Below are 27,075 nucleotides of genomic sequence, written 5' to 3' on the forward strand. Positions count from 1 at the left end.
ATGTTGTACAGTCTCATCTAAACTCCAGGATGGTGAACTTGGGGTTATGTATTTCGTTTACATTTACTCTAAATTATTAAATCACACAAAATACACTGGCATGAAACATGTAAAAAGTTAATTGAAACCAAAACATAGTTAACAATTGCATTATAAGACAAAGACATAAAGAAACTGATTGTATCTATTTGGGCCAGACATATAAAAAAACCAAAAAGTTAGTAAGAGCTAACTCACAATTATTAAATACTTTTATACCAGTTGATACAAAATTATTGAAGGGAAAAAATATGCATTGATAACTTAAAATCTGATGATCTTAGTGAACTTTGCCATAAATGTTGGAATAAAGATAATTTTGTATTTATTACATTACATGCCACAAGATAGAGTATCAAAGAGAAATATGGAACAAAATTTAAAAATAAAAACATAAAATGTAAATGTTGAAAATAGAAACACTGAAAGTTAAAAAGTTATTTAAAAATGTAGAACTAAAAAATAATCATCAACATATACTTTATAAGCTAATTATTAACATTAAATTTTAAAAAAGTAAATGATTAATATATCTTACTCTTATTAAATGTTTACAATATATGATCCTAAGGTTGTTGAAAAAGCTAGACAAAATAGAAATTTAGAGGAACAATTAAGAAAGGATTTAAAATAAATGGAAAAGTAAACTTAGAACCAAATATGACAAATATTAGAAAGAATTTCAACGTGTTATTCATACAATCGAAGTATAAGACATGAAGTTTTAAAACAATTGAAGAACATAAAGAATTAGAAGAATTAGTTGTTCCTTATCATCATGGCAACAGCATCATTTAGAATAATTTAGTGACGTATGGACAGTCTCCAATATGACAGAAATTATTCTTTTAACGAATCAGAAGTATATGATTTATTGAATAAATGGGATAAGAGACTAAATGTACAAAAAGTTACAAAATAAAGAACATTTATCAACTATTAAAAAGAGAAATGTAAGGGGAAGTATGCTAGAGTAAATAAACTGTAGTACAGATACGTTTATAGGATTCAGTCCCATAGGTACATTATATATGTTGGACGACTTCTATTAAAATTTGATGGAGATAAATTAAGAGTTGGAGATAAGGCATTTGATGACATAGACAGATTAATGAATAATGTAACTAAAAACTAGGTTACAATTAATGATTTAAATAAAAACATTTGACACTGTTAATTTATCGAATTACGAGGTTATTAATAATGTTTATTATGCCATAAGAATAGCCCAAATAGAATAAAATGAAGTGTATATAATAAATATAAACATTTAATAATAGAAATTTTCAATAATTATTTTTTAAAAAGTTATCAGTAGATCTAAACTCAAGTGAAGATTAAGAAGCTAGTGGAACCTAAACTTGACCAAAACCAACTGATTGTAGACGAGTGGATGACATTAATGATTTGATTGTTAGATAACAGTTATTCATAAGTACAAATTAGCTGAAAAGAAAATGTTAACAAACAAATTTAGTTCTTTTATTATTAATAAACCAAAAGAAATAATGAGTTTAATAAAATTTTTGACAAATTTACTGCACACTCTACAGAAATCAGAAAATATTTAAAAGGATACACAATAAATTAATTAACAATTTACCTTTCGAAATGCATATACCTGGTCCTAATCCTTTTGTCAATCTAACAAATCCAGAAGTAAGATTAGTTAGAGACAGAATAGTAACGAATCAATTAAATGGAGCATGTGAAAACTTTAATATTTGCTACAGAGGTAATAAAAATTTGAAAAAGTCATGAAGAAGAGAAATCAATACAGTTAATGGAACAATACATAATGTATGCAGGAGATCCTTAATTTGGTGAAAAATTAGCAGCAACGACAGTTAGAGGATTAATGTACAGAAGAAGAAAATTAGAAATGAAGCTGGATAGTATATTTGTGAAACAAAAAAATTTAATGTAAAATTTTAGAAGATTTTGATCTATGTGACATATTTTTATATGCTTATGATAAAATTATTATAAAATTTTAATCTAAGTGTAAAGTACCTTATAATTCTTTTTACTGGAAAATAATAAAATTTAAAACCAATTAAATGAATTATTTTATAATTGATTATACTTTTATGCTGAATTATGAAAACATGTCTAAAATCATAATATAAACATAAATAATATACGATAAAATTTTCTTGTTAATTTATAAATTTATATTCTAATTGAAACTTAGGAAAAAAAACTGTAGAAACAGAACATTTTCTGCATTATCAGAACACGAAGGAGGATTTTTATCATTACCTTTGGCTGTATTAACATCTTCAACTAGATTTGGTGCATCACCTTGTCTAGTACCAGGTGTATCGAAAACAATAATTGATAAAAATGAAAATGATAAATAATTAGAACAACATAAACACCATAATTTAGTAGAGGATAAGAAATGAACTGGAACAAAGAAGAAAGAATGCAGTAAAAAATAATAAAACATTATCAAATTTCGTTTTGCAAAATCTTCTTAAAGAATCTGAAGTAAAACATGTTACAGGCATTTTTAATACTGATGAATTACCTAATAAACCAAATAAATTTGAACCTACAAAAATAAATTTTTTCTTAACTATAGATAATACTCAATTTTTTTTATTCATGTGGTGGCAGTGTACGATGAGAACTTTGGGAAATTAATTTATATTTAGGAATAAAAAGTGTAAACTATTTTTTTAAAATCCTTTCTGTATTTTATATGCATACATGTTAAAACTTGATCTAACTATTATAAATTTGTAGACAATTTTAATTTAAGGAATGTACATTTTTGTGAGTATAATAGAAACAAAATGTGAAGAAGCAGAAAATATTAACAAAATTAGTAAAAAATTTTAGGTGAAACAGATTGAAAAGTAAGAAACATTAGCTACAAAAAATGATAAATGAAACAGGTGCAAAAAAAGAATGAAAACTAATACAACAATTAATAAATGGAAATATAATAATAAATGAAATAGACTTAATATTAGAAAATTTAATTGTACATGAATTGGAATTATAATAAAAAATTAATAAAAATTAGGAAAATTCAATTTGGGGAAATGGAATAGCAAATTAATAGAATATTTAATAAAAGAGAGTTACAAGAAAGAAGAGTATAAACAGAGCTAGAAATAGTAAATTTAATTAAACAACTTGAGAATGAAATATACAAAAATTTTTAATCATGCTAAAATGTGGAAGTGGGTGATCCATTTAGAAGTTATGATGCTGTCACCAAACAACGTTTAGAAATAGATAAAAAAATATTTCAACAAATTTTAATAAAGAAATTGAAATTATGTTAGAGCAATGGAAGATTATTATCATAAATCAGATAGCTTGAATTCAACACTCATTTTTCATTCAGATGAAGTAAATAGATAAAAAAAGGAAATGAACAACATACACATAATTTTGAATATGGATTTTTCTTTAAAATTGTTGAAGAGTTGATGCTATCAGCCAAGCAGTTGGATACCAAATGTATATTTAGCCCTTGATCATTGTTTCAATATTTCTAAAAATATCATTTCATAAGGAAAGGGCCTTGTTGCAAAACAACATAGCAAATTACATTAGCTCCAGCTAAGCAGTTCTTGTTATATGTAAAATTGACAAAAAAACCACAAAAAAATTTCTTACCATGGCTTAAGTTAGCAGCCAGCTTACATTGAACATATGTCAGAATAAATGCACAAATTTTAGATATAACAGAAGCCAGACAGCTTCAGCTAATATTGTGTATCAGCATGCAATGTAATGAGGTGGATTTCTTCTGAAGATTTTTTAGAAATATCATAACCTAGGTCAAGGCCCATATAAACCTTTAATTTGCAACTGGTTAAATGATTTTTTTTCAACCTCATCTATGTGTACAGTTGCTGATTTGCAGCCATGTATAAGTTTCTCTTGTTATTGGTAAAAATAGAGAACATTACATGGTGAAATTTAATCTTAAATTAATGAATACGCTTAATGAATTTTCAGGCAATCATATTTGTTGTATAATATTTGAAGAACATATACTCTCACTCATCCAAACTGAGCAACAAAAAATGTGACAAAAGAATTTGATGGAATGTGTTCAACTTGTTGAGATAAAGAGGTTAAATACGTTAAAAAGAAATGTATATGATAAAATGTGAGAAGATATAATTAATGAATTATATCTACTAAGCAGAAAAATGTTTTAACAGAGAGAAAATTTCCTTCTTTGTCTTTGATGATATATAGCATGCATATTTTAAGGCAATTTATATGAAAAATCAATAATAAATAAAGGATATTATAATTTATTTTTCGAAATATGCTATGGCTATTGCACTTAAGAATAAACAAGTAAAATTTTATCTATTTCCTTTGCAAAAATTTTAAACTAAAGATGTCCAAAAAATTTATCAACAGATAAGGAAAAACTATTTTATAAGAAACATTTTCAAGACTTAGGAAAAATATAAAATTAATCATTATTCAACTTCTCAGAATTAAAAGGGTGAATTGTTAAAAGATTTTGTAAAACATTAAGATATAGAATGTGGTAAAATATTTGAATTTTGAAGAAATTATAAATGGGATCATTTAGACAAGAAACATGTCGATGAATACAATATACAAAACAGAAAATAATACAAATGAAGTCATAATATGTCACTAAAGTGAAGGAAAAAAATATTGCATACTAATTAAGAAGTTACTAAGCATAAAGTCAAAATAGGTGATAAAGTAAGAATAAATAAATTAAAAGACCTTTTTATAAAAGGCTATGGAACTAATTGGTCAACAGAAATTTTCGAAATAGATAAAGCTGTTGATTCTAATCCATTCATATTCAAAATAAAAGCTTTATATAGAGAATAAGTGAAAAGAATTTTTTTGAGCAGGAACCACACTAAGCTAACTATCCAGACATAAACCTTGATGAAAAAGTCATAAAGAAGAAGAAGTTAAAGCCTCTCCTAAATGGCTTCATTTTGATGTTCCTCATAATAATTGCGTACTGAAAAATAATACTACATTATAATTTCTTACAAAATTTTGAACTTCATAAATGAAAAAAAGTATAGAACTGTCAATTTTTTCTTTTCCTGTTAATCAAAAATAAAATATATATATATATATATATATATATATATATATATATATATATATATATATATATATATATATATATATATATATACAGGGTGGTCCAAAAATTCCGAAACACCTTCATAAAATTCAAATGGAGTACAAACAAGGAAACAGTGTTCCTACACATGAGGAACGGGACAGGGGAAACTTTATAGGCTATGCCACCAACATGGCGTCCATCTTGAAAGCCGCCATCTAGATTCAACTCCAAAATTTCAAATAGGAATGTGGTCATGTGACATATCAAACAGATAGAGAATTTCAACAGAAAAACAATGCCGTTGGTATTTTAAGCATAGCTTTATTCATTCTCAGGTTATAGCCAGTTACATGTGGCAGCATTTGGACACTCGGTAGCGTGTGTGTTATGTGCCAAAGAGACATTACGCCGATGTTACACAGTCCTGAGAGACCACCAACAGTCATAGTAATGGCTCGATATGTTGTCCGTTATGTTGGATTCTTAATGCTATTCTCCGAACCCAGCCCTGATGAACTTTGACCATCACATCTGTGTGAATTTGACCACACACATCAACAATGCGCTGCTTGAGATGATGCAAATTCCGTATTCTCACGGAATAACCAGTGCTTTGACATGACCCCAAAGATAAAAAACCAAAGGAGTCAAATCTGGTGAATGTGGTGGCCACTCCACAGCACCCCTACGACCAATCCACTTTTGAGGGAACTGCACATCCAGGTATGCTCCCACATTGTGCCCATAATGTAGTGAGGTTCCATCATGCTGGAAGAATTCCGGATATGTCCCGTTCTCCGTTAACAATGAGGGAAACACTTCTTCATCCAATAAACTCAGATTACCATTGGCTGCTAACGTACCATCAATAAACAAAGGTCCAACGACTTCAGTACCCAACACCAGACTATATTTTTTTGTGAGTCGACCGTTATGGAAGCATCAATCCAGTGTGGATTTGTGTCGGACCAGTATCTGTGATTCTGCTTGTTTACTTCACCATTGATAAAGAAATTGGCTTCATCAGTGAACAGCACCTGATAGGGAAAACGTGGGTTTATCTGCAGGTGCTGTGTCACCCATTCTGCGAACTGTACCCGTCGGTCTGGGTCATCTTGTTCAGGTGTTGGAGCAGCTGAATTTAGTACGGGTGCCATTTGTGCTGTGATAACATTCGCAGTATGGAGGTACGGCTAACCCCATACCCTTGTGACAGGCGATGAGTATTCCGTTGCAGTTGGGACTCATGCTAAATGATGCCAACATGCTCACTGTTGTTGCTTCATCAGTGGCGGATTTTGATCTTCCAGCCTTAGGTTTACTTGCGACAGAAACTGTTGCTTTGAATTTGCCCAAAATCTTGGCAACTGCGCTGTGATTGATGGGCTGTCTGGTAGGGTGACGAATGTTGAAATCCTGAGCAATGACCTGTGTGCTTCTTTCTCCTGATATCAAGATGATTTCAATGCGTTCTTCGTGTGTTAAGGACATTTTGTAACCTGTAAATAAGAGAACAATAATTAAAACGTTAGCATGGGTATATGATACCTAACACTTAAAAACATGTAACATATCAGGCATGGGATAGTCACTTTGCACCGTTCCAGACTCCATTTTATGACTTCTCAGTACGAAATACTCACGCTGCCGAGCGTCCACTGATGCCGCAAGTAATTGGCTATAACCCGAGAATGAATAAAGCTATGTTTAAAATAACAACGGCATTGTTTTTCTGGTGAAATTCTCTATCTCTCTGATATGTCACATGACCACGTTTCCATTTGAAATTTTGGAGTTGAATCCAAGATGACGGTTTTCAAGATGGCCGCCATGTTGGTGACATAGCCTATAAAGTTTTCCCCTTCCCATTCATTGTGTGCAGGGACACTGTTTCCTTATTTGCTACGCCATTTCAATTTTATCGGGGTGTTTCCGGACTTTTGGACCACCCTGTATATATATATATATATATATATATATATATATATATATATATATATATATAAATTAATGAAAGTACTGGACATGGTTGGGTTCATACAACTCATAGTCAATTGTATATAAGTTTTGAAATTATTCAAGCTGATCGTTCTGGTTATCGTACATATGATGGAATATTTAATATAAAATAATGGATAACGATGTTGCCAAATCATTGAAATTCGAAATGGCTTTGTCTCTATAATTCACATGCTCCTCTCCATGAATTTTAGCATTTTTCATAATAAGCTTGCGAAACATGACGGAAAAATTGTTGACTGCGAAAGGGCCATTGCGCACATTCAGTGGGGTTTGGAGAAAACAATTAACGTGGACACAGGACAATGTGAATAGTCAATTAAACATATGAGTGCGAAACTGAGCGCTCTAGCGACAGGTCAGCCAGAAACGGTACCAAATGTACAGTGGGGTGGACTGGGAAGGGCCAAATGTTTTTCCAACGGTGGAGAGTAGTAGCCAATAAATTTTCTTGCCCAGTTTCACACCAGAAATTTTTGATGAAACAAACATCAAACTAATCAAAAGGCAGTAACACAGTGACGCGCAGTCATGAGGTAATACTCTGATGGAAAGTAATCGCAACACCAAGAAGGGTTTGTGCGACAGGAACGAAAGCTGGTAGGCGTGTTAATATATCTGAAAGATAATGTCTATTCCAATTTCGCGTCATTCGCATAAGAGTGGCGCTAGTAACATCACTATGAGAATGCAAATCTAATTTCCACTAAATACGTGCTGTAACGGTCGTGACGGTTAGTTACCTTCCAGACTGGACATGGTGAGTTGATGCTGATCAAGAATGCCCTTAAGGCAACAAACACGTCATTATTATTGGGTCACTGAATTTGAAAGAGGCCGGGCTACTAGTAGCGGGATGTTCATTCTGCGGTACTGCAGGGAGAGTTGGCAGGAATGCAGCTACTACACTCTATACACGATTGCTGGTATTGGTTGTCACGATAATGTATGGGTCCGCTGAAGAATACTCAATATAATGACGTTTATTGAAAATGAACTACACTTCTCAAACAATCACTATATACACGCAAGAAAACAAATAACATGCAGACGACTATTCATCAAGAGCGTCGGTGAGGTCCGTCGGAGCTAGTCCTAGCTCGGCATGGAACTGGCTGTACTGGGGCTGCGCTGGACTTATAAAGCCAGCGGAGGCTGGTGGATTACTCCAGCTTTCCGAGTATCTGTGAGGCGACCTCTGCAGAAAAAGGTTCGCATTAGTCTCTAGCTAGTTCTGTTTGTTTCGAAGAATTGTTTTCCTCTTGGTTGCGCCTGCTAATGCTTGTATATGTTATATGGTGCACAGGCAGGGGCCGTCTGTGACAGACGTAACATATCGTCCTTCCCGGGGGGAGCGGCGCGAAAGATCGATCGGTGCTACGTCGTGGAGATCTGCAGCTGCGGCTCCCCTGAGGAGGCTGTGGAGGCTGCCTCTTGGAGAATATGGTGCTGAACGTCCTCCGATGCGGGCTGATCTGCTTATTGGTTGTGATGGCGGCATGGGTGGGACCAATGGCATCGGTTCGTCTTCATCGGTGGCCATCGGCTGTTGGGGAGGCGCCAAAGAGTAGCTGGGCAGCTGGTCTGGCGGCTGCGGCTGCTGTGTTGGTGGTGCTGGTGGCGGCGACTGGTGCCCTGAAATGTCACCCATGCAACGAGTTGACGGCATTAGCGAAGGGGTCTGTGTAGATGGTCCGGAATGGGTTGTAGGAGTGGTGGTGGTCAGCGTCGTAGGGTGTGGTTCGGGTCTCTCAGGTAGCGAGGACGCAATTGATTTCGATGGCGACGGACTATGTGGCCATCCAAGATGACATCAAAAAGTAGGCGACCCCGGGAACGCTGGATGACGGCGGGCAGCCAACCCGCGTGAGTGCCAAAACCTTGGGTCTAGACTAAGGAGCCAGGGAAGAACCGGGACTGTCCAGGAGGAATCTGAATTCGTGGAGAGGATAAGAGAAGATGCAGGAGGGTCTGGGGTTGGCGGCCGTGGAGTGCTTCCGTTGGGCTTTTGTCCCGTATTGGGGAGGCTCGGTAGGAACTGAGGAATAGTGTCAGAGCATCTTCCAGGGAGTGGTCTTTGGTATAATTGAGCATTTGTGTCTTGAAAGTTCTGACCAGGGGTTCCGCTTCCCCATTGGATTGGGGATGAAAGGGCGGGGTGAGAATATGCTGGATGCCGTTGTCGGTGCAAAAGGAGAGGAATTTCTGACTTTGAAATTGTGGTCCATTGTCTTTGACTATAGCTTTCGGTAATCCTTCCAAGCAAAAAGTGCGTGGTGATTGCTGAACACCGAACGATGTATGGGAAATGGGAAAATGCATCCGTGACTAGGAGCCATTGGTGGCCCAAACATAGGAAGTCGAGGTGGATGCATTCCCAGGGACCATTTGGCATAGGCCAGGGAGGAATTTTTGGGGGGATGGGGCAGTTGTTTGGCACAGACGGTACAGCACTGCACCATCTCTGTGATGTCAGACTTGAGAATGATCCCAAAAACATGCCTTCTTGCGAGGGATTTGGTGCGAACGATCCCCCAATGCCCTTGGTGCAGAATGTGGAGGATCGTTAGCTGCAGGGATCTTGGAATGATGACCCTCGGTCGTGCTGAATCTAAGCGAAGGAGGACTCCTTCCACCACCAGAAGCTGGTGTTGGATGGAATAGTACAACCGGAGGCGGCTTTGAAACCGAGGAGGCGGCGAGGATGGCCAACCACGGAATACACAGTGTCTGACGACTCAGAGGAGGGAATTTTCTGTGGTGGCAGCAGCTACTTTGACAGTGGTAATGGGAAATGCCTTCAGGGCCTCTTGGACGTCATCATCAATCCGGAAAACGAGGAGGTCCAACTGGTCAAAAGCAGGGTCCGGACCTTGTGGTAGACGCGACAAGGCGTCCGCGTTGGCGTGCTGGGAGGTGGTATGGAAATGCATGGTGTAGCGAAATTGGGTTAGGAACAACGCCCAACGCTGGAGACGTTGGGATGTTTTGCTCGGTAATCGTGTGGAAGGCGCAAATAAAGAGAGGAGCGCTTTGTGGTCAGTAATAATGTGAAAGGACTTGCCATATAGAAAGGGATAGAAATTGGAACAGGCAAAAACCATGGCAAGTGCTTCTTTCTCGATTTGGGAATATTTGATTTGTATTGTGGAGAAAGCTTTTGAGATGTATGCAATGGGGCGCTCCGTGCCATCCGGCAATTTGTGAGACAGGACAGAGCCCACACCATACTCAGAGGTCCATAGCAAGTATCAAAGGATGATTTGGATCATAAGGCATGAGACATTCAGCGGACTGGAGCAGCTGTTTGAGGTTATGGAAGGCGGTCTTGCAGACTGGGGTCCTACAGAATGGGACATTTTTGTGGCAGAGGTGGTACAGGGGTGCTGCCACTTGAGCTGCAGAAGGGACGAATTTCCTGTAATATGAAATTTTGCCCAAGAAGGATTTCAACTTGTAACGACAACTGTACATATAATAATTTTATTCTTTATGAATTTAGATAAATAAATGTAAGCAATGTTTTGAACTTTTTTTTTGGTTCCTATCGTTATGTTAAAGAGACTGTGAGCAACTTTTGAAATGAATATTATTATTTATGTTGGATTTCAAATAATGTGGTAATCAAAAGGAAGTGTATTTAATGTTAAAACTATTGTAAGATGTGAAAATTGTAATTTATACACTTGGTCCATACGTAGGTAATGCATTAGGATATGTGTAGTAGAAAACCTGTGGTGAATACCCTACCTGTAGGGGAGCGGGAAAAGGTGGAGGCAGGCGAGGCGGGAAAACGCACACTGGCGCGGTTCGGCACAACGGGCACAGTATTACAGTCGGAGGCGAGCAACAGTCGGAGTTGGGCATCGTTCGGAAGTACACGTACTGTACCGAGGAGGCTACCCAGGAAAAGTGGATTCCATTGAGCCTCGGATGAACCGATTCCGACAACTACTTGGCATGGCTATATTCTGAGGCACAAAGTTGGAATGATAACGACGCTAAGAAGAAGGAAAGTGCCGCTGCAGTGAGAGCCTTAGCCGTGCTTGCATGTGTGCCGTGCTTCTCGCTATCTCGCTGCCCGCCATCCGCCGCACCGACTTGCACAGGTCAAACATTTATTTCATCTTTAGAAGTGTATCTGTGTGGACCAGTGTCGAAAATGTTTGTAACTGTTCAATAATAACGTGACTTTTACCAGAATTACTTTAGCCATGACTTATCCTGATCACTGACCTAGACAGGATCCTTACCTCGTATTGTGCAACCCGAGTATCCTGAACTGAAAGTTTAATGTTAGTGTTAACGAAAATTATCAGCAGATTAATCTATGCTATAAAGAAGTTTAAAGTCCTGTGTGTTATTGCAAATGTTGGTAAAGAACAAAAGCATGACTAAATTGGAAGAGAGTTTTTTGAATTGAGTTAGCGATGTTATTTAATTAATTTGAGACAGAAATAATGACAGTTAAATTATTCAGAAGTAAGACAAAAGAGTAGTTATCCATAGATTGATAATTTTGAGTGTTAATTTGCCTTCAGTACTCAATAGTTTAAGTATAACGACCATAACAGTTTCAGGCCCCCCCCCACCCTTCTCTTGTCCATTCTTTCAAACCTTGATATGTGTTGGTCAGATTTGACCAGTAAAGCTAAGTCTATATAAATCCTAAGTGTATTAGTGTTTTTCCATCATTAATAGTGATATTGTGTGTGTACTGTCAAGATTGTCGATGCTAGGGCAATCTATGCCCGATTTTAGTCTGCTCAACATACAAAATGCAGTTCGTAGTAATCATTACTGTGTGGTGTTGTGTAAATTTAGCTCGTCCAAATTAGTACAAAAAGAGAAAATTTTAGTTCAGTGGATTTTTCTGGTTCCTAACTTTGCCATATAACGCATCATTACTACGTGTCACTACGCTTGTACATGCACCCACTTGTACAAGGAAAAACTTACTCATTGCCTAAGTAGGCTGGCGACCGAATTGTTAATTATAGGTAGCATCTACTGTGTGTACTTCTTGTCCATGCGAAAGAGTAATTATACTTTACATTTGCTTGACTGTATCACTGTAGTTATTGACTGAGTATAAGTCCGATCTTGCTTCTATTAGGTACACGCGGTCAACTAATGTACTAAAATCCTTGTTTATAAGGTGAAGCCCGTGAACTTATTACAGTACAGGCTTTATAGAGCTAACGTACGTCCGAGTAGGGCGGTAGCGTTACAAGTGGCTTCCCCGTGACAGGACATCCAGCTGTTGTCGGTTAAAAATTAATGTAAATACCGAACAGTGGATGTTCAGTGGCACGAATTGCAATAAAAGTCAGTAAAATAAACTGCAGTGTGAGTCAAGTACGGTAGTGTGGTGTAGCGTACATTCAGTATGGACGGGAAAGTAGACGGGGTAGATGGGCCGAGCGAAATGGAGAATGCAGCTGGCAGTAGCCAGAGTTTACGCGGCCAGATAACAGATGGCGTTAGCGGAAGACAATTGGCGTATACCACGAACATGTCAATGAACAGATTGAAAGGTTGAGATCGCCTCGGACACAGCAAGGAATAAAACAGGAAGTAGAAGGTAACTTTGTAGATGATAGTGGTTATGTGAATGAATCCACTGACATGTTTGATTCTCCACAGATAAAGAAAGAACCGAAAGAAACTTTTGAAGTAGGATCGGAATACACCGATTCCGTAGAACAAAACAGTGTGAAAATTTTAAGCATAAACGATTTATTTGAACAATTAACCAAACAAATTTCAGGACAGAGTGAGCAGATCAAAACACAGAATGATCAGCTTCAAACACATGTTGATCAGCTTAAAACACATGTTGATCAGCAGCTCTAAATACAGAACGAGCAGCTTCAAACACACGTTGACGAGCAACTCAAAACACAGGTGGATCAAATTAAAGCACAGGTCGAAGGACAGGGAATTAAAATTAGTAAAGAAATAGAACAGGTAGAACAAAAAGTGGGTAATTTAAGTTCTGTGGTAAATACACTGAAACTTGAAATTGTTACCATTAACAAAAATATGGATACTATGCAGGAGGAAATTGGAAACATTAATAGTAGATTCGATGTTGAAATTCTCAACATCCAAGAGAAAGTAGAACCTCTGGTTGAAACTAAGGTAGACGAAAAAGTTTTCGGTCTTAAAACTGAGATCGTAAACGAATGTCAACACGGGATATCGCAATTGAAAAAGGTAGTTTTAGACACTGAAAGGGATTTAAGTAAAAAAGTATCCGGATGTGTTCAAAATTGTGAACAAAATACTACGAAAATTCAAGGCAGAATTTTCGATCTGGAGAGCAAAATTAAAGATAGGCCTGGTGTTGTCTGTAATGGCACACCAATTACGAAGCTGTTAGAAGGCGAGGAACGCTTCGATCCAGCCAAGAAACATAACGGGTGGCATCCGTTAGATTTTATTAAAAATTGCGAGAGAGTATTTCCTGAGCACTTGTCTGATCAGGAAAAGATAAACGTTGTAATTAGCGCCTTAGCGGGTGATGCTAAGCGCTGGGGAATAAATTTAAATACCGAACGAATGACGTTCGAAGAATTTAGGCAGAGATTTACAGAAGAATATTGGTCTGAACAAAAGCAGGACCATTTATGGCGGGAGTTCATCATGGCCAAACAGCATGATAACAGGGGCAGGAATTCTTTGAAAGATTTCTGCGAGCATTGGTACCGGAAATTGACGCATTTAAGAGGCCGGAGATCAGATTCAGAAATTATCTGGGAGTTATATAAAAAGCTTCCTGAAGATTCAAAGAGGTATGTAGGAAGCAATCATCGCAGCTTCCAAGCATTTCTTGAAAGAGTCGAAGACGAAGATCATTGGCGCGAAAGTCGTGCCAATTATCAAAATTTTGGTAACCGTAATAAACGAAACAATGACGAAAGAAATGACGGCGATGGATTTCGCGTCAATATAATACAGAGAGGAAGAGGCAGCGGAAGAGGCAGAGGAAATAATCCAGGTCGCGGTAGAGGGTATACCGCGCAAAATAATAACGACGCGAGAAACTAATTTCCGCGAACGTTGCGGGCCAAACGGAAGCGTTCAATACATACTGGCCCCGATTTAAGAAAAGATACCGGACCGACCGTAATGTAATGAGACAGGCTAGGGTCGGACATGGAACGCCGCAAAGTGTTGTGGCGAAACAAGCGTCAGGTGCGAGCCAGAATGAGTCATCTCTGCCGCACAGAGCGCTACATGGTAACAGGCGAGTGGAGCATCAGAGGGCAACGGCCCAGCCTAGCAGAACATCTGTTCGGAAAGAAGCCGCTAGCAATACGGCAGCAGTAGGTACGAACGTAGCCGTAAGAGCTGAGGAAAATTTTACGAGTGATAATTCCGTGGCAAAGGAAACAATAAATGAAACTGTGAATACACAGAGAGGTGCGGTTAGCAGTGTTTGCAATGAGATAAAAGGCGAGGATGAATTAGCAGAAGTAACTGATTGACGTGTGCAGATCGATGATCTGTACAAGGGCCTAAATCAATGTGAGTGGGAGGATTTTAAAAGGGAGTATGAGGCGAAGAAATTAGTTGGTGGAAAGAGGGATAGTAGGGACGTCCATAAAGTGACATGGCCCAAATTTGAAGAGGGGAGAATAAATAGCGCCGCGCAAAGTACGCGTGCTGCCAATAGGAGGAAGGCTAATGATAGGAAGGATTTGGAGGATGAAATCCTCAGCATCGACGAAGAAAAACTTCTGCTAACAGTCCGCCAATAGTACAAGCTGCTACCGAGAGGCACCGTGGAGAAGGGGAGGATGATTACCTGAAAGTAATTAAAGTCCACGAGGATTACACCGAATATGAAGTCATAGTGGATGTGAATAAAGCTGAAGAGGAGGTCGTTTTGTCAAAAGAGGAGATTGAATTAAAATCCAAGCCTGACGACAATACAGAGGACGAACTTAGTGCCTGTCTCAGAAAAGCTTTTATGTTAGAACCTGAAAGCGATCCGGAATGGTCGGATTCCGACGATAGTTCAGATGATGAAAGGTACGCAAGTACAAACAAAATTGAATATTCTAACTCTCCCTATTGTGCAAAAGTAGCGTACTTAAGTGAATCTGATGTTGAGGAAGAGAGTAGTGGTGATTCTAGTGAAGATGAATTTTCAAGTGTAAAAGAAAGTGAATATACTTTTACTGAAAGAGGGTATGAGAAAATCAGTGAAAATAATGGGGATGCAGTTAATTGCGATATTGTACCTAACGATGACGACGTATCAAAACAACATCCAGATGTTGAGACTGAACAAAGAAAGAAAGAGCCACCGGACGACTCAGTGTTTATTTTGCAAAGAGTTCAAGTAAGCAAAGACTTTGAACTCCAGAAACCGAAAAAGCCGCCAGATATAAATGGTTCACAGGTCAGGAACGTATCTTGGGACGATGTCACAGTCAACCAAGGTGCGTTGCGGAAAAAAAGAGGAAGGGGCATGATTTAGAGTCTGGGGCAGATTTATATCGGATTTTGAGAATGTCATGAACACATTACATCATGAAACTACAGGATTTCCACCGGAAGATATTTTGTTAGGCAGAAGTAGTAAAAGTTTAATTGAAGAAAAACTAGAGTTTCCACCTTGTACAAGTTTGGGATTGGATCAAAAGAAAGAATTGGTGATAAAAAGGGCAAAGCAAAAAGCTGAATCTAGATCTAAAAGACACAATAAAAATTTAAAAGTTTCAAAATTTAAAATTGGAGATTATGTTCTTTTAAAAACCCACGAAAAGTCTAGTGAACTAAACCATGAAATTTCAAAATTTAAATATATTTATAATGGACCATATATAATACAGAATATTCCACACGACAATGCTTACTACCTGATTTACCCAAAATCCAAAAGACCTTTAGGTGTAAGAAATATTGTGGACCTGAAACTGTATGTTCCTAGGAACGAGTAAATGTGCTGTATCTTATGCTGAACCCAAGTTATTCTAACTGTATCTAATCTTTGTAAATGTCTGTATACCCTTGAAAGTGTGCTAATGTAGTTATGTGAGTTTCAGATTACCAACTGTACTGTAACTGTAAAAATGTATGGAGAAAAGGACTGAAAAGAAAGGATAAATGCTGTCAGACAGATAAAAAGAGGGGACTGTCAAAAATGAAAATGGGCAGTGTATGAACCATAATATGAAGGACTGCCAAATACCAATGTGGGCTGATAAATAATCGATGGAAAATTGTAAATGTGATCCAGAAGATGTGACAATATGAAGTGAAAAGGACTGCCCAAATCCGCATAATAGGCAGCAAATATGTGTAGTTAATTTTCTGAATATATGTGCGTGTGTTTTGTTTAGTAAGTAAGAAAATGGACTGGTATTCAAAGTAAGCAGCGACAAATTATCTTATAGTGTATACAAAGTATGCAATTGTTTTTGTAGTTAAATGTTTGTATTCCAGAATTTTAAATTATTTCTTTGAGAAATTTAGAAGAAATGATTAAATTGCTATTTTAGTGATGTTATGATGGGAAGTTGGACTGTGCAAAAGGCACTTGAGTAAATGACAAGTAATTATTCTTGATGTGTTAAAAAAGTGTAAACCTATATACAGTGAGTAAAAGGAAATATGTAGTGTAAATCTTTTTGGACAATTAAGTAAAGATTCGGAACCACTGTATAATTGTAAGATTTAGTGGTCCCATAAAATTTGGACTTAAGAAAATTTTCTGGAAACAGGGGCATGTGTAACGACAACTGTACATATAATAATTTTTTCTTTATGAATTTAGATAAATAAATGTAAGCAATGTTTTGAACTTTTTTTTTTGGTTCCTATCGTTATGTTAAAGAGACTGTGAGCAACTTTTGAAATGAATATTATTATTTATGTTGGATTTCAAATAATGTGGTAATCAAAAGGAAGTGTATTTAACGTTAAAACTATTGTAAGATGTGAAAATTGTAATTTATACACTTGGTCCATACGTAGGTAATGCATTAGGATATGTGTAGTAGAAAACCTGTGGTGAATACCCTACCTGTAGGGGAGCGGGAAAAGGTGGAGGCAGGCGAGGCGGGAAAACGCACACTGGCGCGGTTCGGCACAACGGGCACAGTACTACAGTCGGAGGCGAGCAACAGTCGGAGTTGGGCATCGTTCGGAAGTACACGTACTGTACCGAGGAGGCTACCCAGGAAAAGTGGATTCCATTGAGCCTCGGATGAACCGATTCCGACAACTACTTGGCATGGCTATATTCTGAGGCACAAAGTTGGAAAGATAACGACGCTAAGAAGAAGGAAAGTGCCGCTGCAGTGAGAGCCTTAGCCGTGCTTGCATGTGTGCCGTGCTTCTCGCTATCTCGCTGCCCGCCATCCGCCGCACCGACTTGCACAGGTCAAACATTTATTTCATCTTTAGAAGTGTATCTGTGTGGACCAGTGTCGAAAATGTTTGTAACTGTTCAATAATAACGTGACTTTTACCAGAATTGCTTTAGCCATGACTTATCCTGATCACTGACCTAGACAGGATCCTTACCTCGTATTGTGCAACCCGAGTATCCTGAACTGAAAGTTTAATGTTAGTGTTAACGAAAATTATCAGCAGATTAATCTATGCTATAAAGAAGTTTAAAGTCCTGTGTGTTATTGCAAATGTTGGTAAAGAACAAAAGCATGACTAAATTGGAAGAGAGTTTTTTGAATTGAGTTAGCGATGTTATTTAATTAATTTGAGACAGAAATAATGACAGTTAAATTATTCAGAAGTAAGACAAAAGAGTAGTTATCCATAGATTGATAATTTTGAGTGTTAATTTGCCTTCAGTACTTAATAGTTTCAGTATAACGACCATAACAGTTTCAGGCTCCCCCCCCCCCCCCCCCTTCTCTTGTCCATTCTTTCAAACCTTGATATGTGTTGGTCAGATTTGACCAGTAAAGCTAAGTCTATATTAATCCTAAGTGTATTAGTGTTTTTCCATCATTAATAGTGATATTGTGTGTGTACTGTCAAGATTGTCGATGCTAGGGCAATCTATGCCCGATTTTAGTCCGCTCAACATACAAAATGCAGTTCGTAGTAATCATTACTGTGTGGTGTTGTGTAAATTTAGCTCGTCCAAATTAGTACAAAAAGAGAAAATTTTAGTTCAGTGGATTTTTCTGGTTCCAAACTTTGCCATATAACGCATCATTACTACGTGTTACTACGCTTGTACATGCACCCACTTGTACAAGGAAAAACTTACTCATTGCCTAAGTAGGCTGGCGACCGAATTGTTAATTATAGGTAGCATCTACTGTGTGTACTTCTTGTCCATGCGAAAGAGTAATTATACTTTACATTTGCTTGACTGCATCACTGTAGTTATTGACTGAGTATAAGTCCGATCTTGCTTCTATTAGGTACACGCGGTCAACTAATGTACTAAAATCCTTGTTTATAAGGTGAAGCCCGTGAACTTATTACAGTACAGGCTTTATAGAGCTAACGTACGTCCGAGTAGGGCGGTAGCGTTACAAACTGATGAAGGTCCCGGGGACGGGGCAGGTTGTTAATGGCGTCGATATAAGAGAAAGAGGGAGAAATGCCATTCTGGGAAATGATGTGACCCAGATAGGAAATAGATTGTTGGAAAAATGAACAATTAGAAATATTACATTTCAGACCCGCAGTTCGGAGGCGGAGGAAGAGGAGATGGAGGTTGGCTATATGCTCTTCGGAGGAGGACCCCGTGACGACTACGTCGTCTAAGTAATTTATACAGCCAGTGATATCAGCGAGAAGTTGTTCAAGGTATCTTTGAAAGATTGCACGAGCACTGGCTAAACCGAACATTAGTCGGTTTAGTTGGAAGAGGCTGAAAGGAGTATTTATAACAGTGTATTGCCAGGAGGAAAGATCAAGAGGAATTTGGTGATATGCTTCTGCTAGGTCGATTTTGGTAAAGTAGGAGCCCCCTGCCAATTTGCGAAAAAGATCTTCCGGTCGTGGAAGGGGATAGTCGTCAACGAGAAGCTGTGGGTTCACCGTAGACTTAAACTCACCACAGAGGCGAAGGCGGCGGACTGGCTTCTGCACAGTGACTAAAGGCATGGACCACAAGCTGAACCGCACGGAATGGAGGACCCCGTCATCTTGAAGACGTTGGAGTTCTTCTTTGCCGGCCGCGGTGGTCTAGCGGTTCTAGGCGCGCAGTCCGGAAACGCGCGACTGCTACGGTCGCAGGTTGGAATCCCGCCTCGGGCATGGATGTGTGTGATGTCCTTAGTTTAGTTAGGTTTAAGTAGTTCTAAGTTCTAGGGGACTGATGACCACAGATGTTAAGTCCCATAGTGCTCAGAGCCATTTAGTTCCTCTTTGAGCGGCTGTTGTAGTGCCACTGGTACCTGGCGTGCCCGGAAGTAGCGGGGCCGCGCGGCGGGACGTAGCTGCAGCGAGGCCTCAAAGTCCGTGGCGCAGCCTATGCCTGGTGAAAACAGGTCCTGGAATTCATTACAGAGTGCATCATCTTCAGAAAAAGGAACGTGCAGAGACACTAGGTGAACGTCGTCCACAATGGAAAATCCGAATAAGCGGAAGGCGTCCAGTCCGAATAAGTCTGCTGTGGAGGAATTGTTTACAACCAGAAACGTGACTGGACGATGAACCGATTTGTACTTGACTTGAACCGTGAATTGTTCTAGGAGAGCTATTTCTTGCTTATTGTACGCCAGTAGGCGCCTAGGGGCTGGACGGAGGGGTGGTGAATCAATGTTGGCAAATGAAGTGTAATTAATCAAGGATACTGCTGCGCCGGTGCCCACTTGGAGACGCAGAGGCTTGTCATAGATAGTGACGTCTACAAAAATGTTTGATGTCGAGGAGTTGTCCACCTGGGTGTTGTTCAAGCCGTATGGATAGGACCTGGCCTGGCGCTTGCTGGAGGTGGTTGTTTTTGCGCGACAAACGGACGCTAAATGGCCTTCCCTGCCGCAGTGTGTGCATTGCGCCCAACGGTCTGGGCATTCTTTTCTATCTTGTGTTGAATAGCCGGTGGGGCAGGAGAGCAAGTGGAGACGACCCCCACGACGACGGTGCTGGTTGTGTTGTTGCTGCAGTGGCTTCTGGCTCCGACCGGGAGGGTGCGACTCGTTGTCTTGTTGTGGAGGCGCTCTCCGACCGCGGCGGCGGAAGGAGCGCGGCGTTGAGCCCTGGATTGCTGCGACGTCTTCGGCGTCCGTCATGGTGTCGTCACGGATTGCTGCTACATCTGCCCAGGATTCCAGTCTACGATCGGCGGCTGTAGAAATTTCGAACCTATAGGCTAGTTCTATGACCTGCTCGAGGGACGGGTCTCCTAACTTGAGGGCGTCGTGGCGGAAAGCTGAGTCTGGCGCTGCCTGTATTAAGTGGTAACGCACCATGCCATCAGCGTAAGGTTCCTTGGAAAGATGTGTGTGAAACTTACATTTCCTGCTGAGACCTTGCAGCTCGGCGCCCCACTGGCGAGAGATCTGCTTGGGTTTCTTCCGTCATTGGTAGAATTCGACGTGGGCTACGTGGACATGATAGCGGCGTTTATAGTAGGCATTTAACGTCGCACAGATAGCGGTGAAGGTGAGGGAGTCAGGGTCCTGCGGCTGTAGTTTCGTGAGCAGGATATACATCTTCGATACAAGAAAAAAGCACGCTGCCTGTCTTCTTGGGTGACTTGATGAATCGTGAAGTGTTGCCGGAGACGTCGTTCGCATGTTTCCCATTCTTCAACTTCATCGTTGAATGCTTGGAACGGCTGTGGCGTTGTGGGGCGGTGGAGGCTTCGGATTTCGATGATCAGTTGTGTCTGAGTTTCCAAAAACTGGTGCAGAAGTCCTTGAAAGAATTGTTGCCATTCCGTAGGTGCTGCTGTCGTAACCATGATGGTCGTTGGTTCGTTCCACTATACTCGTCGCCACTGAAGAATACTCAGTATTGTAGAACACTCAGTATAATGACGTCTATTGAAACTGAACTACCCTTCTCAAACAGTCACTATATACACACAAGAAAACATATAACATGCAGACGACTATTCATCAAGAGCGTCGGTGAGGTCCGTCGGAGCTGGTCCTAGCTCGGCGAGGAACTGGCTGTACTTTTTTTTTTTTTTTTTTTTAAATGGACTTGTAGTCCGGGGTGATATGTTACAATACAGCATCACCAGTCTATTGCGGTCTAACTGTGTTGGTGAGGCAGTAAATTTCCACAGGGCAGTGACTCCGTCACTGCAATTCACTTTGGAGGTGTGGCGGTGGGACTTGTAGTCCTGGGGCTGCGCTGGACTTATAAGGCCGGCGTAGGCCGGCGGAGTACTCCAGCTTTCCGTGTATCTGTGAGGCAACCTCTGTAGAAAAAGGTTCGCATTAGCCTCTAGCAAGTTCTGTTTGCTTCGAAGAATTGTTTTCCTCTTGGTGGCACCTGTTTGTGCTTGTTTATGTTATATTGTGCACGGGGGTGTCTGGAGTGTAGTCTGCCTGGCAGGGGCAGTATGTGACAGACGTAACAGCCGTAAATAGACCGGGCTCCAAACTGACACGCGGCACTTCCGAGAGGGGTGACAATCATCTTTGGCATATGGCTCTGGCCCACATTATTGCGTCTGCAGCAACAATTTGAGAAGCAGTTGGCACCACTGTGACACAATGAACTGTTACATATCGGCTACTTCAAGGACAGCTCCGAGCCAGAAGCCCTGTAGCGTGCATTCCTCTGACCCCAAACCAAAGGCATTTACAACTTCAGTGGTGTCAAGCGAGAGCTCAGTGGAGAGCAGGGCAGAGGTCTGTTGTGTTTCCTGATGAAAGCTGATTCGGTCTCTGTTCCAGTGATGGCCGTCTGTTAGAAGGAGACCTGTCCGCGTGCTAGACACAATGGACCTACTCGTGGAGTTACGGTCTGGGGTGCGATTTCATATGATAGCAGGAGAACTTTCATGCTTATTCCATTCACACTGAATGCAAATTAGTGGGTCAGTCGGGTTATTTGACGTGTTGTGCTGCCATCAATGAACAGCATTCCAGATAGTCTCTTCCAATAGGATAACGATCGCCCGCATACCGCTGTTGTAGAGCTACATGCTCTACTGAGGGTCAATATGTAGCGTTGGCCTACTCGAGCACCAGATCTGTCTCCAGTCGAGCATATATAGGACATCATCGGACGACAAATCCACCGACAACCACAAATAGCATTGACCGACCAAGTGCCACAACTACGGAATTCTATCCCACAAACCGACATCCGGCACCTGTACAACACAATGCATGTCCGACTGCATGCTTGCATTCAACATTCTATCAATTACACCCGTGATTAATGTACCTGCAATGACTTACCTTGCGCTTAGATTAACCTGTGACCTTGCAATATTCTTCACTGTAATATGTCACCTAGACAAATATATTCCAGAAATTTCATTAATCTACATTAATTATTTTCTGGTGTTGCGATTTTTTCTCTTCCGTATATGATACATAATTCATTTCCCTCTTAGAAGGTATCTGAAAAGTGGTTCGTGGATAAATTTTGGAATCAAGTGAAGCAGAAGCGATTCCAGAACGAATTCTTAAACTCAGAAATTAATACTGAGTGGTACGTGAAGAAGGAGGCGGATTACAGTCGAAATGATTGAAGATAATATGGGCATAGGAGCTTGAGGAGAGGAGAGAAGATGTGGGTGCAATGGCGGTGTGTGATGATTTACGTAATAGAGATAATGAAACTGAAAAGGTACCTACAATCAATGTCTATGATATAAATGTTGAAAGTCATGAAATAGAGCAAGGAGCGAATTCAGTCCGGAACTGATAGAAACTAACGGTACCACGAATTCCGAAGAAGCACCTTGGAGAAGCAAGGAAGATTTGGGCGTAAGTGAAAATATAACATCAAATAATGTCCGTGAAGGCGCTGCAGCTATAGTCTCATCAGCTGGAGATAGGGAAGTAAGTGAATTGTTGTTGGAGAAAAAGGGAAAAGGCCTATATAAATGATGAGGTGTTACGTATCGAGGCTAGAGCTACTCAGAGCTATATGATGGAGTAGGACACAGATACCTTCAGTCGTATTGAGGAAGATGCGGTGCAGGCTTTAAATCATGAGATCGATTTAGATTAGAGGACAGAGGATTTAGACGATTACACTATAGAGTACAGGAGGTTGCGTGGTAAAAGTTACAGATGTCATACGGTTTTTCGGGGATATGAAATGATCGAGATGTGTAGAGAACCTAGAAAAGAGAACAAGTGAACCAGGAGTGATTGAATTGTTCGATGAATTATTTGAAGGAGACCAAGAGATTGAAGGCTCTTCTACAGACAAGATACATGTATTGGAAGTGGAAGAAAGAGATGGGGATATCGAAAATAATCTTATAAGATACGAATTTTTGTAGAGGGAAGAAGATGAAATTGTATAACCAATTATAGACATCAGGATGTATATGTATTATGAAAAGGCTGTGCTGTTCTCGACTCAGGAAGCTACGTGTCTGCGGCTTCAGAAGAGTTTCTAAATATTCATATAAATATGAATTTAGTAATCTTTCCACTAAAATGCTGATAATCCAAACTGCCACTAGTGAGCTAAGTGTGTCAATAAAAAATGAAATATTGTTAGAATTTGAGTATGGAAGTATAATTTTAATATGAGGTGTCTCACAGTAATTGGACTAATAAAAAATGTTTGACTGCGTATTGATATCTTGTGAAAATACAAGCGCTCACTTAATTGTGAATAAAAGTATTTTGAATTTTAGCTGGAGAATAAGAAACAGAAATTAAAATTGAAGAATATTCTAACAGGGGACGACGTGTCAACCACACCGAATAGGTTAAAAGCTGGGATAATATGTAATTGTTGAATGAGCAGACAAAAAAATTATTGACCCGATTGATAATATTTCAGTTACAGAAGAGGTAGAATTAGGTAATTTATTAAATCAGTATAATGTCTCCCAAGACCAGCCTGATAGGGCGACAAGATTTGAGTATGTCATTAAAATGGGAGTGTATGAACCAAGTTAAGTAAAGCCATATCAAATTGCAACTGCCGATAGAGAAGCTGTCAGAGCTGGTCTAGAGCAGATGTTGAAATGGAATGTAGTAGGGGAGATGTACAAGTGACCACTGGAATCCCACTGTAATTATGAAGAAAAAAGATAATACTGTAACAATGGTCTTAAATGCGCGCAAACTAAATGAGACAAGTATTAGAGAACATGTTCAGTTGGTCAATATGGCAAAATTGCTGCAAAATTTTAGGCATGTGGAACTGATTTCAAACGTAGCTTTGACGTCGGGGTTTTGACAGGTTGAATTGGCGGGAGAAAGTAAATGATATAAGTTTTTCTATTTGAAGGTTGTACCATTAGGGATGACTGTGTCTGTTGCTGTGTCAGTGAGAATATTCAGCCGTGTATTAGGGACACAACTAATGCTCAAGTTGGTTGTCAATGTAGACGACCTTCTAATTGCAACTGGTTCATAGCGTGAGCACTGCGAACTATTGAAGGAAATGCTCATGGCCATCAGGTGATGGGGCATGACATTCAAGCTGCCGAAATGCGGGTTTTTCAGGGTCAAGATACAATTCTTGCAGCTTACTTTCAGACAGAAGGTATACTCCCGAAAGATGAAAAGTTAAAGCAATAACCGACTGTAAGCGACCTTCGACAAGAAAATTGTGGAAAAGGAAATTAGAATTGTACGGGCACTATCGTAAATTTGTGGGTGATGGGATCATGAACATTCCTTACTTGTAAAACTTGTTGAAGAAGAACACAGTGTGAAAACGGAGCGAAGAGTGCGAAACGGAATTGAAGCGAATTAAAGGCAGTTTGTGCAAGAGCAAACTACTGTGTTACCGAGAAGTCCTTGCCATTCTGTCTTGCGACGGACAGATCAGAATAAGATGGGGTATGTCAGCTGTTCCAGAAAAAAGTGGTGGATGGAAAGCTGGAACATCGCAGCGGGGCTTTTGCGAGTCGGATGCAAAACAGTCACGATTGTGGATATAGTATTTCATAGTAGCAGCTACTCGCAGTGGTTTACAGCTTTCAGAAGATCCGCACTTATCTGGAAGGTCATGACCTGATCGTACTATCTGATCATAAGGTGCTTAGGTACTTGTAAAACCGTAGACGGCTAAACAGCACACATGCGATGCGAGAAGTTTCTTCAAACGTTTAAATACAAACGGCCGGAAAGAAACAGTAAATCTGAAAAGACGACATCGATTTTGATGCCAGGACGGTATATGCTACCTGGATGATAATAGTTTCAACGTCTTCCGCCAACAGATAGCGTAGTAGCATAACTGCTAGAGCGCCATCTGTGTCTACCTTTTGATAGGGAATGTTCACAGCCAGAAGGATTAGTGTGGCGCAGATGTGTGCTTCCTACAGCCACCTCAGTGACTTTGAAAAGGATCCGAGTGGCGGAATAATCCTTTCGGAGAACTTCCACACAAGTTGGAAGTCTTGCGTCGGTTGGGCCACGATTCTAGTACCAGTCGTCACTGAACATTCTTACACCACAGAAAAGGTTCTGGATGTCCACGCAGTGCAGACGCACGCCAGGATCGTCGGACAACGGATTGCATTTTACTTGAGTCAAGTGGAATGAGTTCATGAACAGACAAGGGATCAAGCATATCAAAATATCGTTCTCAAAATGACCTCTGCCACCCGTGTATGCATGGGGATGGACGTCTGTGCAGAAACTACGCAAGCATTAAGCATTCAAGATGGACGGAATATGTCCACTCGTTTGAAGATGTCTTGAACATTGTAAAAAGCAATGCTACAAGTTACTTGCCATATGAAGTGATGATGGTTAGGAAGGCTTAGTTTTTGCTAACATGGATCATTAGTTTTTCATCCAGCATAAAAATCACTTCAGAGGAAAGGGAGATATGTGGAAGAGTGTGGACGAAGAAAATTACAGACGAATGAAAGAAGAGAAATGGTAGGACACATTAGTCTGTAACGCAAACAATCGGGGACCGGGTGTTAGTGAGGACCAAGGAAAAATCAAGTGAGGAGGACGGTGAAATTAAAGAGTTACTTGACTTGTATTATGATTCATTCGTTGTTCCAGATTATCCACACCCGAAAGCTTACCAGCTAAGGCATGCAAAATCGGGAAAACGTCTCTGTTTGAGGACTAAGGTCGCACATAGAAAAAATTAGAGCTCAAGATATTGATATATGATTATGTATATGTGTTTTGAGTAGATAAAGATTTATTATATTGTGTAATGAGTGCAATTTGAAGGTAGTACATGTTAACAGAAGCACAAAAGCCACTAATCTGTGTGCAAGGATGGATGACAAAAAAAATGGTTCAAATGGCTCTGAGCACTATGGGACTCAACTGCTGAGGTCATTAGTTCCCTAGAACTTAGAACTAGTTAAACCTAACTAACCTAAGGACATCACACACATCCATGCCCGAGGCAGGACTCGAACCTGCGACCGTAGCGGTCTCGCGGTTCCAGACTGCAGCGCCTAGAACCGCACGGCCACTTCGGCCGGCGATGGATGACAATTTTGAGTCCATGCCTGCGATCTAGGTGCTTGAAAAACGGAAAATCGTGAAGAATTATTTTAAGTAGGGGTTAAATGGGATATCGTGTACATAATTCTTTTTGAATAATTTATTATGTCTTTTAGTGCCATATTTAGAGGGTCAGAAGTTACTGAAGTACATAAATTCTCAATGGAAATAAAACTTTGTATGACTTCAAGACGGATAAAATTTTGCCTTACATTCAGAAATTGATTATAGTTTCTTACTGGATGAACTGATATTAATATGGAGTTCTAATGAACAAATAAAAATAGAAAGTTTCACATTATCAAGCATTTCCGCCGCGTAATTATGCCA

This window comes from Schistocerca americana, chromosome X (assembly GCF_021461395.2).
Source record: "Schistocerca americana isolate TAMUIC-IGC-003095 chromosome X, iqSchAmer2.1, whole genome shotgun sequence".
Taxonomy (NCBI): domain Eukaryota; kingdom Metazoa; phylum Arthropoda; class Insecta; order Orthoptera; family Acrididae; genus Schistocerca; species Schistocerca americana.